Raw genomic sequence first — 16195 nt, forward strand, 5'->3', positions numbered from 1 at the left:
ATGTACGATGGCTTGGTCATTATATTATACATGATATATGCACGTGATATGATACGTTGGTGACCAATCATATGCATGGGTGATGAGCCCAAGTCCGACTGGATGAGCAACCCCAGGTTGATGTGCATTCACGCATCCATGCATTTAAACAAGACTGCATCATGTATATTTTTGAATACCTTATTATTTTTAATTATGCTTAGATAAGGCAGCGGTGTGTAATCTTGAGGGGAATTCACACTGAGTTGGCCACTCATTCATCGAATATATAACCGTACAGGTAGCACAAGTGGTTTAAAAGATGTTCATGTCTAGATTGATAAGAGCGGGGTGCAATTATCATGGATGCATGACTATATCTGCCAAAAGAAGTGGCATGATCATGTGGCTCAAGTTTATATGCATTTTATTAATTCTCATTTGTAAATTGGGTAATTTTTATTTTGTTATTATAAGAGACATTGGTTTGTATAAGTCATTATGGGTAGCCGCTCGTATATTTTGATGTGAATGAAAATTTTCCTTTATGATTGATTTGTCCATCTTCCACTAAACCGCTAACTTTGAAAGAAAAGGAAAAAAAAAACTGAATTTGACTATCTTTAAAGGTTAACACTCGGGTGTTTGGAGAACGAGTCATATACTCAGGTTCCGAAAACTTGGGGTGTTACAGTTGGTATCAGAGCATAGTTTGGACAAACCAAGCCTTGAGAAATGAAATTATACAAACCTTAAATGTCTCAAGTTAGGATGTTTGAAATAAGAGATTTGAACTTAGGTGAATCTCCCTTATAGTTTGAAGAATAGTGAGAACATCGAGATCCAAACTTAGGTCCCCTTAGAAATTATCAGAATAATCATCTGAACTTATGTGAATTTCCCCTATAGCTAGGAGAAATTGAGAATATAGAGACTTGAGATTCTAAGCTCCTTGGAGAATTGTTTGGATAATAGTAGGACTTAGAAATGAGCTTAGGTTCCCTAGCACATTTCTTAGATAACCTTAGGACTTAGAGATGAGCAGTTCCTTTCAGAATTTCTAGTTTAGTAATTTAAACGTAGAAACCAAACTTAAGTACTATGGGAGGATAAATGCCCACCATGATATAATTAATGTAAAATGAGAACTTTCCTTGAACTTGACTCCCAGAGAATATTTTTAGAAATCTAAGATTCAAACTTTTTCTATAATTTCCCTTAGTTAGAGGTAACATTGTCACAACACTTAGTGAGTGAAATGAACTTAAGCAGTGTATAACTTTCTTACCCTCCATATCGTATATTAGGCCAAACACTCCCTAAACTTAAGAATCACATTAGGAGTTGTAAATTGAATTCCTTAGTACATCTCTTTAGCTAGAGGCGTTATCTCTCAAAATTTCCAGTACGTAGAATTGAGTAGTGGTGATGTTATAGAATTTTGAGTAAATTTTCAACCATAAACTAAGCATATTAGAACTAGATTTGAAATCCTAGATAAATTTAGCAAAATTTCAAACTCAGGTTTCATGTAAAAATCCTGGCCTTGAAATTCCAAGTAGTGCTTAGATAATTAAAGTACACAGTGAAAGTATAATGGGCCACGTGGACTTATCATTTATGAGAATATAAGATTACATGATATTTCCCAAGAGTCTAGAACAATTAAAATCACGAACTGATGGAACCATGTTTAAGCGAAGTTTACACGGTTTCACTCAAATTCTAAGTCTTAACAAATCTCAATGATCTCAATGTCTTGATCAAGTAAAAGATCGAGACTTACTAGGATTACGAAATGATACCAGTGGATCCTCTGTTCTGCGCAGGCAAAGGATTAAAGTATTTGGCTTAAACCTACTACAACCATCTGTTCGTGTTGGCTCGAGCACTAAAAAACTACATTGCACTTTAGACAGCTGGGGAAATATCATTGAAGGTAAAAGAAATTAAAAGGGAAGACAGAATGTCATTATTAATTGTCACTAAAATGAACTTGTAATCCTAATAAATACTATAATATTAATAGTTGGGATGTATGCTACCAGGTCTGGAGGAAAATTTTTCTTTAAGGAGGGTAGATTGTAATGACTCATGTTCTAGTAGTAAGTCATGGGCACTTGCACATACGAATACACCTAGTGGGAAAACTACCGAACACATAGAGACAACATACAATAGATTGTCCTTCACAATTATATTTGAAGTGTTGAATTTCGGGGACGAAATTCTCTTTAAGGGGGGTCGAGTGTAACAACCCGTACTTTTCGGTACTCAGGTGTTACCGTGTATGAACACTAACCTAACTTACTTGAACATTCACCCTCATTTTAGTCTAAATCTAACCGTTGAAAACAATCACCACCCATATACCAAGTTGTCCACCCGTTACTATTCAAGATTGACCATTGCAACATTAGAGAAACCTATTTTTAGGATTTTAGTTTCATAGGAAGATAAATCTAATCAACAATCTTAGAATTTGAAGTTTGAACCACGAAATCCACCGCTTCGTAGATCCACAACGTCCTGTCGATCACTCTAATACCTGATTTCCCTAATCAAACCATTGGATTAAAAATTAAATCTTTAGGTTGCATTTAGACAATCTTGGAAAACACTAAAATTGTTCATTGAGGAGTATGGCAGGCCTTGACCTCAAGTCATCTTAAAGTTCGGATCTAGTTCCCTAGATCCATTGTTATCAGACCTATGACACTTGATCATCCTTCCCCCAGCTTCTAATAATTGAATATACCATTGAGGTTCATTTAAATAGGCCCTAAGACCATTTTAACCGATGATGTTCAGATTGGGATTAATCTGGCCGCCGAAATGACAGCAATCGACAGTTAGAGATCATGATTTAGTTGGTAAGGCCCACTTAAGCTTTGGATCTGCCTCTCCTCCGGTCAGTTGACCTAGTTAGACACATAAAACATTATGGATGGATTGGATTTCTCAAAACATCACTACAGACCCCACCATATGCGGTGTGTGTACACCCCCTGTTTGCAACTGAGGTGCACCAAACCAATGGTTGGGTCAAAGCATCTTTGACCTCACATTTTCTGAAAAGGAGAGATCTCTTTCTTTCTTAAGTTCCCACCTGCGGGCATTTTAAACGGTAGACGGACGTCGCTCGACCATCGGATGGGCCACTTGCATGGATCATGAGGAAGATCCAAACCATCCATCATGTCCACAAAGGAAATCTGACTAAAACTAGGGTCGTTCTGCACTTTGCATCACACATGTGTGCGCAGGAATGCAAGTGCAAATAGAGGTGTGCATGCGGCAGTTTCCAGAAATCGAAACCTATTGTTGCTACCAAGCTGGCAGTCTGCATGCACACATCTCCTTCGATCATAGCCATCCGGCTAAGGGAAATTCTCAGCCCTTCACCCCTAGCTACGTGGTTTAGGGTTCTCTCTATACTAGAAAAAAACGGCCAGTTTCGGCCCTACCCACTGTTTTGGATGTGGTTTCTACCAGATCAAATCTAGAATGCTCGTTGACAATCCGACGGCCTAGGAAAGCTAGGTTTTCCTATAAAAAGGGAGAGAAAATGCCTCTCCACCTGTCTTTTACAAAAACCCTAAAAAACCAGCCGCCACCTTCAACGATCAAGCCCACCATGGAAACGTCCATGAAGGTTCAAAATACCATCCCTCTAAGCTCCCAAAGACCTGTCTACACCACATAAGTGCTTGTATTAGACAAAAACTCGGCCGATGGCGATCCGCCATTAGAGCCGATTATCTTCCACGCCATGTCAAACCAAGTCAAACCCTATCCAGTTGAGCCGTTTTTGAGCTCTCATCGCCTGGAGGTGTCCCTGTCCTAGAAGAAAGAGAGGGAGAGACGTATAGAGCAGTGACCGAGTCCTGCATTACACCACGACTAGCTGATGAGTCGAGCTGTGCAAGTCGAGGCAAGTTCTAGCATGTTCGAACTGGGTCATTGACTGTTTTTAACTCGGTCGAAAAAGAGCTCGAGCTAGTTGGACTTCATAGGAATGAAGAGAAGAAAGAGAAAGAAAAGGAAAATAAAAGAGAAGAAATAGAAAGAAAGGGAGAGAGAGGGAGATCGTGAGAGGTTGTTGTTGTCGAGCCAGGCAAACTCAACTCGCTGGATATCGAGTTGGGCCTGTTCCAGTCAAGTCGGGTCTGGTTTAGTCCAACAACTTCAAGGTGTATGGTTCTGAGAGAATAAAGAGGAGTTGGGGTGGTCTAACTGCACCATGTTGTTGTTTAGCCACCGAGTTGCCGACTCGGTTCAAGATGGGGCAGGCCTGGTTCGGTCCAGCTCACCCCAGGGAAGAAAGAGAGAGAAAGAAAAATCAAGAAGAAGAAGAAGAAAGAGAGAGAGAAAAGAAGAGAAACTAGAGAGAGAAGGGAGTGAGTTGACTTGGTTAGAACTGAGTCTAGTTGGGTTAAGTTAGGCTTGGGGCTGGTCCAAGCCTGGCTGGAGTTCCAGTAGGAAGAGAAAGTGATAAAGAAGAGGGGAGGAGAAAGAGGATTCTTGTGGGTCGAATCGAGTCAACGTAGGTGAGTCAAAACTTTTTTCCTATACTAGACTCATTTTAATGTATTGTTACCATTGTTACCACTATTTTATGAGGATTGATAACATTACATATGGTTAGCCATTAGTAGATTATTTGTGCTCAACCTAGTTATTATAAACAAAATTGTAATTATCAAGTAACAATATTTTATTTAACTCTCTTAAATATTATCCTTAATGGTAGATTATAGTATTTATTATCATGAATAGATTCATTATTGATAGCTATATTATTATCATTAGAAAATATTATCATTTTCATTATGGGATTAGTATAATTCTTGTTAATATGATTATTAGTATTAGTCCTTATTATATTATCGTTAGTAAAAATTTTATTACTTGTATTATTTAATAAATTATTAGTCATTATAAGAATATTAGATAATGTTGGTATATTTAAATATGAACTTGTGACTCATCATTATTAGTATTGATTGATTAATACTTCTATTATGAATATTATTTCATTTATTTTACAAAAAATAAAATAAAAAATCAAAGTTCAAATACCAAAAATTTAAGTCTAGGACTAAACTCTAAGATGAAACCCTAGTTCTACATCAAAACCCTAAAAATAACTAATCCAAACCTTAGGTTATAATCTTGACCACAAATAATTATAGAACATTGATATAATCATACGATTTCATAATTCATGGTAGGATTCAATTCTAAGGGTGCATGCGCTTCTTAGTAACATTTGTTGGCAATTGGATTCGTGAGGTGATGGCTTCTTCCCCTTAAGCTTTCCACTTCCTAATTAGTCTAAGGGATAGTTTTTGTTGAATTACAGTTGCTATCTTATAACTTGTGATTAGTTACACTAATTATTGAATCTCAAGGGTTAGCTTACATTTGAATTACAGTTGATAACTTGTTACTTTTACGTTAGTTTCCATCTAAATTCCAAGTGATAACTCTTATATTTGATTTATGATTTATTATGATACTTATGGACTTAATGATTAACATATATTATGCATGTTGTAAGCATACATTTTTATATGTCAATGAATTGTTGTAAGTCACTTGGAACTCTTTTCACTACACTCACTAGTGGGTAATCCCTCTTATGTTTGTGAACCCATACTTAAGATATAACAAGATAGAGTGTGGTAAGAAATGGACCCTCGATTTGGAGGCTACATGAGACATAAAATATTAATGTGGGATTTACCATCCATAAGTCGTACTGATTGAGTGGCTTAGAAATGACCTCTTTAACCGCTCTGATTTAATCTTTCCTAATCCCTTTATCGTCTCGATTTAAAGTTCCGAGCAACCTTTTACCGCTGCGATTTAACATATGTCCCTTGTTTTGGTGTTTGCCCTACATGGATTCGATGACCTATACTCATGCAATGGTAATCCTTACTTATTGAATTTGATTGGCCACTAGTCGACATGCATCTATTAAACATCCTAATATGAGGAAAATTCATGAGCTGGGATGGTGGTCATGGGACAGTATGCCCGAGCTATCGGCCTACGCTGGGTGACGAGCCCCCCGTAGTGACGTTTAAGTTACTTAAATTGGGTGGTTGTAATTGGAATAATAATGGTTTGGCTAATCATGCATTCATAGCATACTAGCGATGACGGGTGGCTAATTTTGGATGCTATAACATGTGCCCTTAGGTTTAGTGGGGTATCATTTCGCTAGCTCCCTGACCAATGACTATCAACCTACGTACGTGATGTATAATGGCTTAGTCATTATGTTATACGTGATGTACGCACGTGATGTGCTACGTTAGTGACCAGTCATATGCATGGGTGACGAGCCCAAGTCCGATTGGATGAGCATCCCCAGGTCGATGTGCATTCGTGCATCCATGTATTTAAACAAGACTACATCATATATTGTTTTGAATTCCTTATTGTTTTTAATTATGCTTAGCTAAGGCGGCGGAGTGTAATCTTGAGGGGAATTCAAACTAAGTCAACCACCTGTTCATCGAATATATAACCGTATAAGTTGCATAGGTGGTTTAAAAGATGTTCATGTCCAGACTGATATAGAGTAGGGTGCAATTATTAGGAATGTATGACTGTATCTGCCAAGAGAAGCGGCGTGATCTTGCGACTCAAGTTTATATGCATTTTATTAATTCTCATTTGTAAATTGTGTAATTTTTGTATTTGGTATTATAAGAGACATTGGTTTGTATAAGTCATTATGGGCAGCCACTCATATATTCTAAATGTGAATGTAATTTTTCCTTTATGATTGATTTGTCCATCTTCCACTAAACTGCTAACTCTAAAAGAAAAAGAAAAGAAAAAAAAAAACCTGAATTTAATATCTTTAAAGGTTAACACTCGGGATTTTGGAGAACGAGTCATATACTCGGTTTCCGAAAACTCGAGGTGTTACATTTTGTCGCCGGAGTTCAAGTCGAGGAATCTTCGACTTGTCAAAGATTGGCTTAGATAGTTGAAGGATGTAGATTTTTAGGGTTCCTTTTCTTCATTTCAAGTCTTCAATTCTCTGCATTCCTCACTTAGTTTTCTTGGATCTTTGGCATGTGAATTCTTCATTTTTGGTCTTTTAAGATCCAACATTTGCTTTGGTGATTCTTAAGCATTAAATCCATGCTTTTAGCATCCTTTTCAATCTAAGCTCTTAATTTCACCTTACAACACAAACATGATTAAAACAGAACATTAAGAATTATCATGTTCATAAAACCAAGTAATAAATGGGGGATATAATATGTAATATTTGACCCTCAACAATAAGGCTTCTATCCATCGCCCCACATAAATTCATAAAAATCATGCATAGTTAAAATCATACGTTAATCATAATTCCCAAAATGATAAATAATTCATAATGGTCTATCAATTAATTGCAAGAAAAATCACAGAAATATGAAAGTATGTAAAAATAAGATAAATTATATCAACTCAAATTAGTGTAAGCTTAAAGGAATCCATCACCTTAGCCTTATATCTAAACCCTTGGTAGATTTTAATATAGGAAAGCTTCTACATGAATCACAACAACGTTTGAGTAAGAGGGAGATACTACACGTGTGGAGAAGGAAGAGGATGAAGGGCATGTAGGCTTCTCTCTCTCTCTATCTCTCTCTCTCTCTCTCTCTCTCTCTTCATTGGGCATTCGGAGATTGGGCGTCTAAGTGGAGAAGGGACACATACCCCTTTTATAAAGGAGTGGGCGTGTGAAAGGAGGTGTGTTTCACATCCCACTTGGATTTAGTTTCTCCAATTTGGCATTTTCTGACAATATTTCTTTAAATTTAATTCATCCAATGTGTCAAGGTCATTGAATAGTACTGGGGTATATGATTTTCTTGGTGATTCGAAATTTAGATTTGCCTATCTTGAAAGTTCTCTGAACAGGTGCTAAAACAACTTGATCTCAATCAATGGTCCACACTTAATGATCAGGGGCCAATTTTGAGAGAAATGTGTAGTCAGGATAGACAAAGAGTTGAACAAAAGTTGGTGGTTGATTGATAGTGAAAAAGACCTAAATATGAAATTTCACCTTTTGCAACAAAAAGAAGGAATTGGAGTCAAGGTGGTCATCATTCAACGGTGTAGGACCATAGATCGGGGTCTAAATTTTGTATGATATCATAGTCAAATGAAGCCAAAGTGTGGTCCAAATTTAAGTTGTAATTGACGGTGTAATGTGGGTCAATCAGAAGCTCTACATTTATGAAGAGTTAGTAGGCCTAAAACGGATAACTTCGCTACTAAGTAAAAGCCTACTAAGATGGAGTTCTCATATTTCACACTTAGTTTATATGATGGAAAATCCAAGTCGTTCATTGGAAATGAAATATCCTACCATGACTACCAATGACCTTTCTTCACTCGATGGACACTAAAATCAATAATTAAGGGGCTGATTTGTCATTTGGGCCACTTTTACATGATTTGAAGGCTAAAATTCGACGTGTATGGTTAATTTATAATAAATAGGTATGGTATAAAATTTCATAAGAAACAGATCATGAGGACTATGTGATCTAGAATTCATGGGTATAAGTTAATGGCATTAAGTATTTACGATTTTGCCATCTTTTATTTCTCCAACTTCCATCGTCTATAATGTTAGACTACACCATCCAAATGCATTAAAATTTAACATACATTATTTATTTTTCATTTTCTTTCCATTGCCCCATTTTGAGCCTTAATCGCTTACAGATGACCAATATGCCTTTTTAATCAGCTATACTGCCTCGAGGTCTAAATCATCGCTTCTATATATCTAATAAAGAAGTCAGCTGGTAGTTGTGGCATATACCTTACGATCGTTGAACTAAGCAATTCATTCTAATATTCAGGCGGCCCATTTGGTAAATCCAAATATGATGGATGGTTAGATGACATGTTGAAAATAGAAAAACTTGATGATTAGTACTCTGATCATGTATGTAGGTAATTGTACGGTTGATTTTGTAAACGGATGAACACAAGTAGGTTTTTGGAGTGATCAAGAGGTAGAGAATGTATACTGTTAGATTTAAGTGACTTATTTAAATGTGTTAGTTCCTCAAATTGTAGTCCTGATGATGGGTTAAGCATATTCATAGGTGGTGATCAAGACAAATTAATTAGCATCTCAATTTGATACGTGTATGATCGAATGTAAAGATCAGGTAGTTAGTTTACTATGGTGGTCCAAACTCAAAGTGGACAGTTTAAACATTTACCTAGTAGTGAATAGTTGATTAAACAGTTAGTTATGATGAATAACTAAGAATACTTGGATATATAATGATCTTGTCCTAAAAATCAACAGTCGGATGACTTGATTTATGAATGAAGATTATTCCCAACAGTTAAATTCAGGTTAGAAAATAGATGAAAGGTTAGGATAGGCTAAATTGGTGATATGCACATGTCCATACTAGATTAAATTTTATGGTAACACTCGAGAATTTTCAATGCTCGGGTATTGAAAAGCTTAGGGTGTTACACAAACACTCCAGCAATCACCCTAGGCTTGTCCAAGGGAAAAGCATGGTTAAACCTTAGCTTGTCTAAGGAGTGAAAAAGGCTCAGTCATTTGAAATTCCTGGTAGTACCAAAATGGATGACTCGTACTCAAAAACGACATTGGCAAAGGAAGGAGGCAGTAAAGAGATGATAGTTAGCCATTGTATGGGACAAATCTCAAATGAAGTACCCGCTAACCTGATCGAGCCTGACAATACCAAGACAAAAGGAGAAGAATGGATATTGGTCAATATGACTGAGCTTCATTATGGGCTTGACTTGGTCGAAAATCAGAATTATGATAAGGCATGAATGGATATGAAAGGATCGACTAAATATGTAATACCCCGTACTTTCCAGTACTCAGGTGTTACCATGTAACCGAACGTAGTATAAGTACAAACCTAGCTTATTTCAATATTTATCTTTATTCTAGCCTAAGTCGGACCATTGGGAGTAATCTCTAACCATCCATTCATTGATTTTCAAGATGGACCATTAAATCATTTGGTCCACCGTTCATCAGGTTTACAACGTTCCGTAGTCCAGTCCATCATTCGAAAACACAAATCAAATTATATAGGTTCATATTTAACTCCCAGAATACACTTAAACATTCTTTCGGATCCCTAGAGTTATTGATAACTAAATACAAATCAATCCAACCACCCGATTGTTTGAATATCAGGAGACCAAGATTTAGTAATTTAATGTTCATGTGGTGTGGCCCACATAACAATTTTAGGCACGTGACTCTTTGGGATTGGCGGATAAAATCTTAAATCCACATTTTGTGGCCCATTCAAGGACTGAGATTACCTAGCTATCAAATCAACCGTTAAAGTATAATTTGAATAACTTAGAAAAATCGTAGAACCAATAAGATCAGATTCGGAAGCTACCCGATCATCAGATTGTTTATAATTGTCACTTAAAACAAACCTCATTATAAACAACCTAGTTAGATAATGGATTCGCTAAATTTTCACGCCTAAGGCGTAGGAAGACCTGACCAGTTGAATGAATAGTCTGGATCATCCAAATGATCCTCAGGGACCCCACAATAGACCCCTGATACCGTGAATGATTGGTCGTAATAAACTCGACTAACAAATCCTCTTAGTATGGGCCAACTGAGTTTTAGATCAATCTCATTCTTCTCATAGTCCCATTTACGTCAAAGAAGCAAATGGTTGGAGTGGATTTATCAAAGCATCAATGTGGGCCCCACATTTAGGGTACGTGTACACAGCCACGGTTCACGGGACCGGAATCCGGTCAAATCGGGTTTGACCCGAACCCAAAGTAGAAGCTCTCCTTCTTCCTTTCTTTCCCGCCAGCAGACGGACGGTCCATCGATTTGAAATTCTAGCCCACCTTAGCGATCATGTAAGAGATCCGAACCGACCATCTGATTCAAGTAGTGGATTCAGCCAATACTTCGCCAACCTCACGCGCTAATACTTGCATGCATGCGCACTATCTTGGGCGCAAGTGGAGCATGTGTGTGGCTGTTTTTCCCTTAAACGGAATTTCGTTTCTTTTGACACGTTAGCTGGAAGATCCAAAAGATCTTTTCACCCAAAATCCTAGTCGTTCGTCTAAAAAGATCTCAACCCTTCGAAGTCGGGCTTCTCTAGCAAGGTTAAGCACGTGTGGAGAGAATCTTTCCATTTCCGATGCTGGCAACATCTCGACCGACCCTCAGCTTCTAGAAGGACCACTGGATGCATCAGGAGAGTCCGTCTTAGGGCAGACAACGTTCCTATCCGATGGAATGAAAGGTTACGCGAGAAACTCATCCTCGCACGAGAAATTGCTACGGCCGAAAATGTCGAGGCCTGTCATTAGTGCATAAGGTTGCGGCCGCAAATAGTGGGCCCTACAGTGGTCTATGGACCCATTCGGTCCATCCAGAAGGTATAGATCAATAAATTATTCTATAAAAGAAGAATCGTCATGGGAGACCCTCTCATCTTCTCCGTCCATTTGAAAAATCCACTTGCTTGAAACGTGGCCCATTTGGTGATATGAGTTGTCCATTATGGGACCGAGGGCCTAAGAAGTTCATCTGTATAAGTGGATTGCATCCATGCAATCAGAATAAGAGATACCATTTAAAACTTCCCCGGTTTGAAACTGTTAAAGCGTAATTAATCTTAGGGATTAGTTGCATTTGAAACCCCTAAGAGGGGGATTAATGCACTCTATAAAGGTTGCCTGTTAGGGAAACCCGTCCCCAAAACCAAGAAATAGAAAGAGAGAGCAAGAGCTGTTGAGGGTCAAATGTTATATATTATCCTCCATTTATTACTTGGTTTTATGAACATGATAGTGCTTAATATTCTATTTTAATCATGTTTGTGTTGCAAGGTTAATTTAAGAGCTTGGATTGAAAAGGATGTTAAAAGCATGGGTTTAACACTCAAGAATCACCAAAGCCAAGGATGGATCTTATGAGACCAAGAATGAAAAATTCACATGCCAAAGATCTAAGAAAACCAAGTGAGGAATGAAAAACATTGAAGACTTGAAGTGAAGAAAAGGAACCCTAAAAATTTGCCTCTTTTAACTAGTCTAAGCCATCATTCGACCAGTCAAAGGCTCCTGCTCTACTAGTCGAAGATTCCTCAACTCAAACTTCAGCGATAAAATTCTCTAAATTCTCATCATCCTCGACCAGTCGAAGGTTGTCCTCGACTAGTGGTTTCTGAATTTTTCCAAGTCGGTGCGAAAGTAGGTGTTGCAAAACTATAAATAGGGGTCCCTATGATGTTCCTAGGCATCTTCTAGGGTTTGAGGAGTGGAGAAAAAGCATAGAAAAGTTGTCACCAAGAGTTTTTCTTCCTCTTCCTTAGTCGTTTTTATGCTTTTCTTAAGAGAATTTAGTTCAATCATATCTCTGGTTGGCTAAACCTCTTAGTTAGGGTTAAGAGGTGAAGCTTATAGCGTGATGGGATGTTTCTATTACTTTGATTCATATTTGTGTTGAATCTTCTTTAATTCTAGTTTAATTTTAAAGGAATACTTTCAGTTCTTAATGATTTATTGTGACTCAAATTACAATAGATTTGAAATACCTTTGAGTCTCTTCTTTTCCTGATTTTGAGATTGTGCGATTGGTAAATCCTGTTGTTGGCCATCATCTCATGGTCATGGTTTGGTTATGGAATCTCTTCTAATTATCACAATTCTTAGGTCAAGGAAAGTCTAAATTGATCTTAATTGTATCTTCCAATTGGATAAGATAGGACTCAATTCCAATCGTGTGACTTGAATCAAGTAAGAGGGATCCCTGATCTCTACAAGTGGATCCTTGGAAACCCTAGTTATCACCTTTGAACTTGTTAATTTTAATCACTTTAAACACAACTACTCCCTCAATTAATTCAAATTTAGATTCACATCTTCTTCTAGTTCTAGTTCTAGTTATTTTTAGAATACACACAAGATTAGTCCTTGTGGATTTGACCTCGGTCTCACCGAGATTATTACTACATTACGACCCTACACTTCGGGTTATGAACAAGTTTTTGGCGTCGTTGTCGGGGACTAACGGTTGTTTTTTCTGAGATTAGCTAGTTTTGGAATTAGTTTAAGATTAGGGTTTTTCTATCTTCTATTTTTAGGATTAAGTTTTTCTGAATTATTTTAGAAACTAACTTACCTTCTAATTCTAGGTTTAGAAACTTTCCTTTCTTATTTTTAGAAACTACTTTCTAATTCTAGGTTTATGAACTTTCCTAATTGTTTTTAAAAACTAACTCATCTTTCTATTTATTTATTTTTATAAACTTTCTAATTTTAGAAATTCTGTTTTTAGAAACTAATTTCTTTTGTTTTGTTTTGCAGGATCTTAAATTAGAAACTTCCAATTTGGTAACTTCTTTCTAATTCTCTTCCTTTCATTTTCCAGAATTCTTATTCCCTCTTGCCTTTTTTAGGTTTAAATCTGAAATTGAGGGCTGATAGTGTTTCATGCCCAAGTGGGTCTGTGACAACACTCGACATCTTTTGAATGAAGGAGGATTAGTTGAGGGGTTATCTATCCATCGCAGGATTGGACACCACTCAAGATCTTCAGAGTTAATTGAGGTTATGGCTACAAATCAACTGGTGAATCAGCTGCAACCACGAGTTGCGGAAGTCCGGGATGAGAATGAGGTGCACCATACACCCCGCCTCGTACTTTATGAGATACTTACAATCGGCGGGGGTGAGCACCCCTTCTTATATGGTTTTTCCAGAAAACACAGGAAACATGGATATCAAACCCGGAGTGATCCAACTTCTTCCAAAGTTCCTTGGACTTGAATCTAAAAGTCCATACCTGCACTTGCAAAAATTCAACAAGGTTATAGCCACTTTATACTTTGCTAACGTGTCTAAGGACACGGTTAGGTTGAAACTCTTTCTTTTCTCCTTGAAAGAGAAAGTTAAGACATGGTTGCACTCACTACGTCAGCGATATATTGGCACATGGAATGACATGATGAAGGAGTTCATAAAAAATTCTTTCCATACCATAAGATGAACACCGTTAGGAAGTCGATCATGAACATCGCCCAAAAGGAAGATGAAACATTCTTCCAATGTTGGGAGTGATTCAAGGATCTCGTCAGTTCATGCCCACAACATAGGTTTGAAATGTGGTGTATAATAACTTTCTTCCATGATGGATTGACATCTTTCATGCGCCAATTCGTCGAGACAATGTGCAATGGGGAATTCATGAACAAGAATGTCGATGAGGTGTGGGATTACTTTGATAAACTTGCTGAAACCGCATAATCATGGGACATCACCCTAAAACCTAGCACCACATCTAAGCTTACTCAAGCAAGGGAGAGAGGTGGGATATACTTGCTGAAAGAGGATGATGACATAAATGCTAAAGTGGCTAGTCTCGTAAGGAAGGTTGAGGCCATGGAACTTAAGAAGGATAAGGCTAAGGAAGTTGTTTGTGGTATTTATGCTTGCAACATACATACAACTGAAAGTTGCTCAACGATACCTTCTTTTCAAGAGGCACTGAACGAGCAATCGAATGCCGTAAATAACTACCAAAGACCTTTCAATGGACCCATCTCTAACACATACAATCCTAGTTGGAGAAATCATCCGAACTTTAGTTGGAGGAATGGACAAACTGCTACTCCTCAAGGAATCCCTAACTAATTCTTGAGTCAAGGGAAACCTCAAGATGATTCGATATGGAAACATATTAAAAAATAAGAACTTATCACTCAGAGTATATTGCAAACCCTTCAAGACCTTTCAAAGGCCATATAAGGGCGTGAGACAAAAAATTCAATTGGGGAAAAAGGGATTCTTCTAGCATAACCTTTCCCCAATCCTAAACCGCAATATAACATAAGTGATCCAAGCTCTTTAAATCAAATGGAGCAAGTTAAGTCTATCACTACTCTTGGGAGTGGGAAAATAATTTACAAATCTATTCCGATAAGGGTTGAAAAGTCTAAGGACCCGAAAGTGGATGAAACGGATAGACCTAGTAACACTCCACAAGAGTTAGAACCGAAAATTCAAGGCAAGACGATTGCACCATTCCCCCAACGGTTGATTGCACCAAAATCTCTCTCTAAATCTCAGGACATTCTAGAGGTGTTGAAACAAGTGAAGGTCAATATTCCTCTACTAGATGTCATTAAGCAAACACCTTTATATGTTAAATTTTTGAAAGACTTGTGTACGACCAAAAGACGGCAAAGTATCCAAAAGAAAATCTTTTTAACTGAAAAAGTGAGTGTCATCCTAAGGCAAGATGTGCCACAAAAGTATAAAGATCCCGATAGCCCAACCATTGCTTGTGTAATTGGGAACTACAGGATTGAGCATGCACTTCTTGACTTAGGAGAAAGCATGAATCTGATCCCATACTCGGTCTACGAGAAATTGGGTCTAAGTGAATTAAAACCCACCCGGACCACATTACAACTTGTCGATCGCTCAGCCCGTGTACCGAGAGGGATAATCGGGGATGTGTTGGTCCAGGTTGATAAATTCTACTATCTGATAGATTTTTTCATCTTGGATACTCAACCCATTGTGGACATATGCACTCAAATTCCTATTATTCTTGGTTGCCCATTTATTGCCACTTCAAACGCAATCATTAATTGTAAGAATGGAGTCATGAGTATGTCTTTTGGAAATATGACATTAGAGTTGAATATCTTTTTTGATACGAGCAAACAGTTAGAGGATGATGATGATTTCCACGACATTAACATGATTGATTCTTTCATAGAATATAAAACACTTTTGACTTTATCCTCTGACCCTCTAGAGACGTATTTGGCCCACTCCCATGATTTTGAGGATGATATGATTAGGGAGATGGGGACCATGCTGGATACCATGCTGGTACTTAAATTTAACTGGTGGAGGCCACAATTTGAAGAATTGCCCCAAACTGATGTAATGCCTTTGCCGTCTAACCTCAAGGCACCGAAGCTTGACCTAAAACCTTTCCCTTTAAATTGAAATATGTCTATTTAGGTCAAGATGAGATATACCCGGTGGTGATTTCATCCCACCTTAAGCAGGAATAGGAGAGTATGTTCATCTCTACTCTCATTAAGCATAATGGAGCCCTTGGATGGTTGATTGCGGACATTAAGGGAATTGACCCTTCGATTTGTAC

At 37.6% G+C, this 16195-nt stretch overlaps 1 non-coding gene across 1 annotated transcript; it reads right to left on the reverse strand.

Moving 5' to 3' along the window:
• Positions 1-14064: 14064 nt before the first annotated feature.
• On the reverse strand, positions 14065-14171 carry LOC131250393 (small nucleolar RNA R71). The gene has a single exon (XR_009173318.1). It is a non-coding gene; the product is annotated as a small nucleolar RNA R71 (small nucleolar RNA).
• Positions 14172-16195: the final 2024 nt, after the last annotated feature.

The sequence above is a fragment of the Magnolia sinica genome, chromosome 6 (assembly GCF_029962835.1).
Source record: "Magnolia sinica isolate HGM2019 chromosome 6, MsV1, whole genome shotgun sequence".
Classification (NCBI taxonomy): Eukaryota; Viridiplantae; Streptophyta; class Magnoliopsida; order Magnoliales; family Magnoliaceae; genus Magnolia; species Magnolia sinica.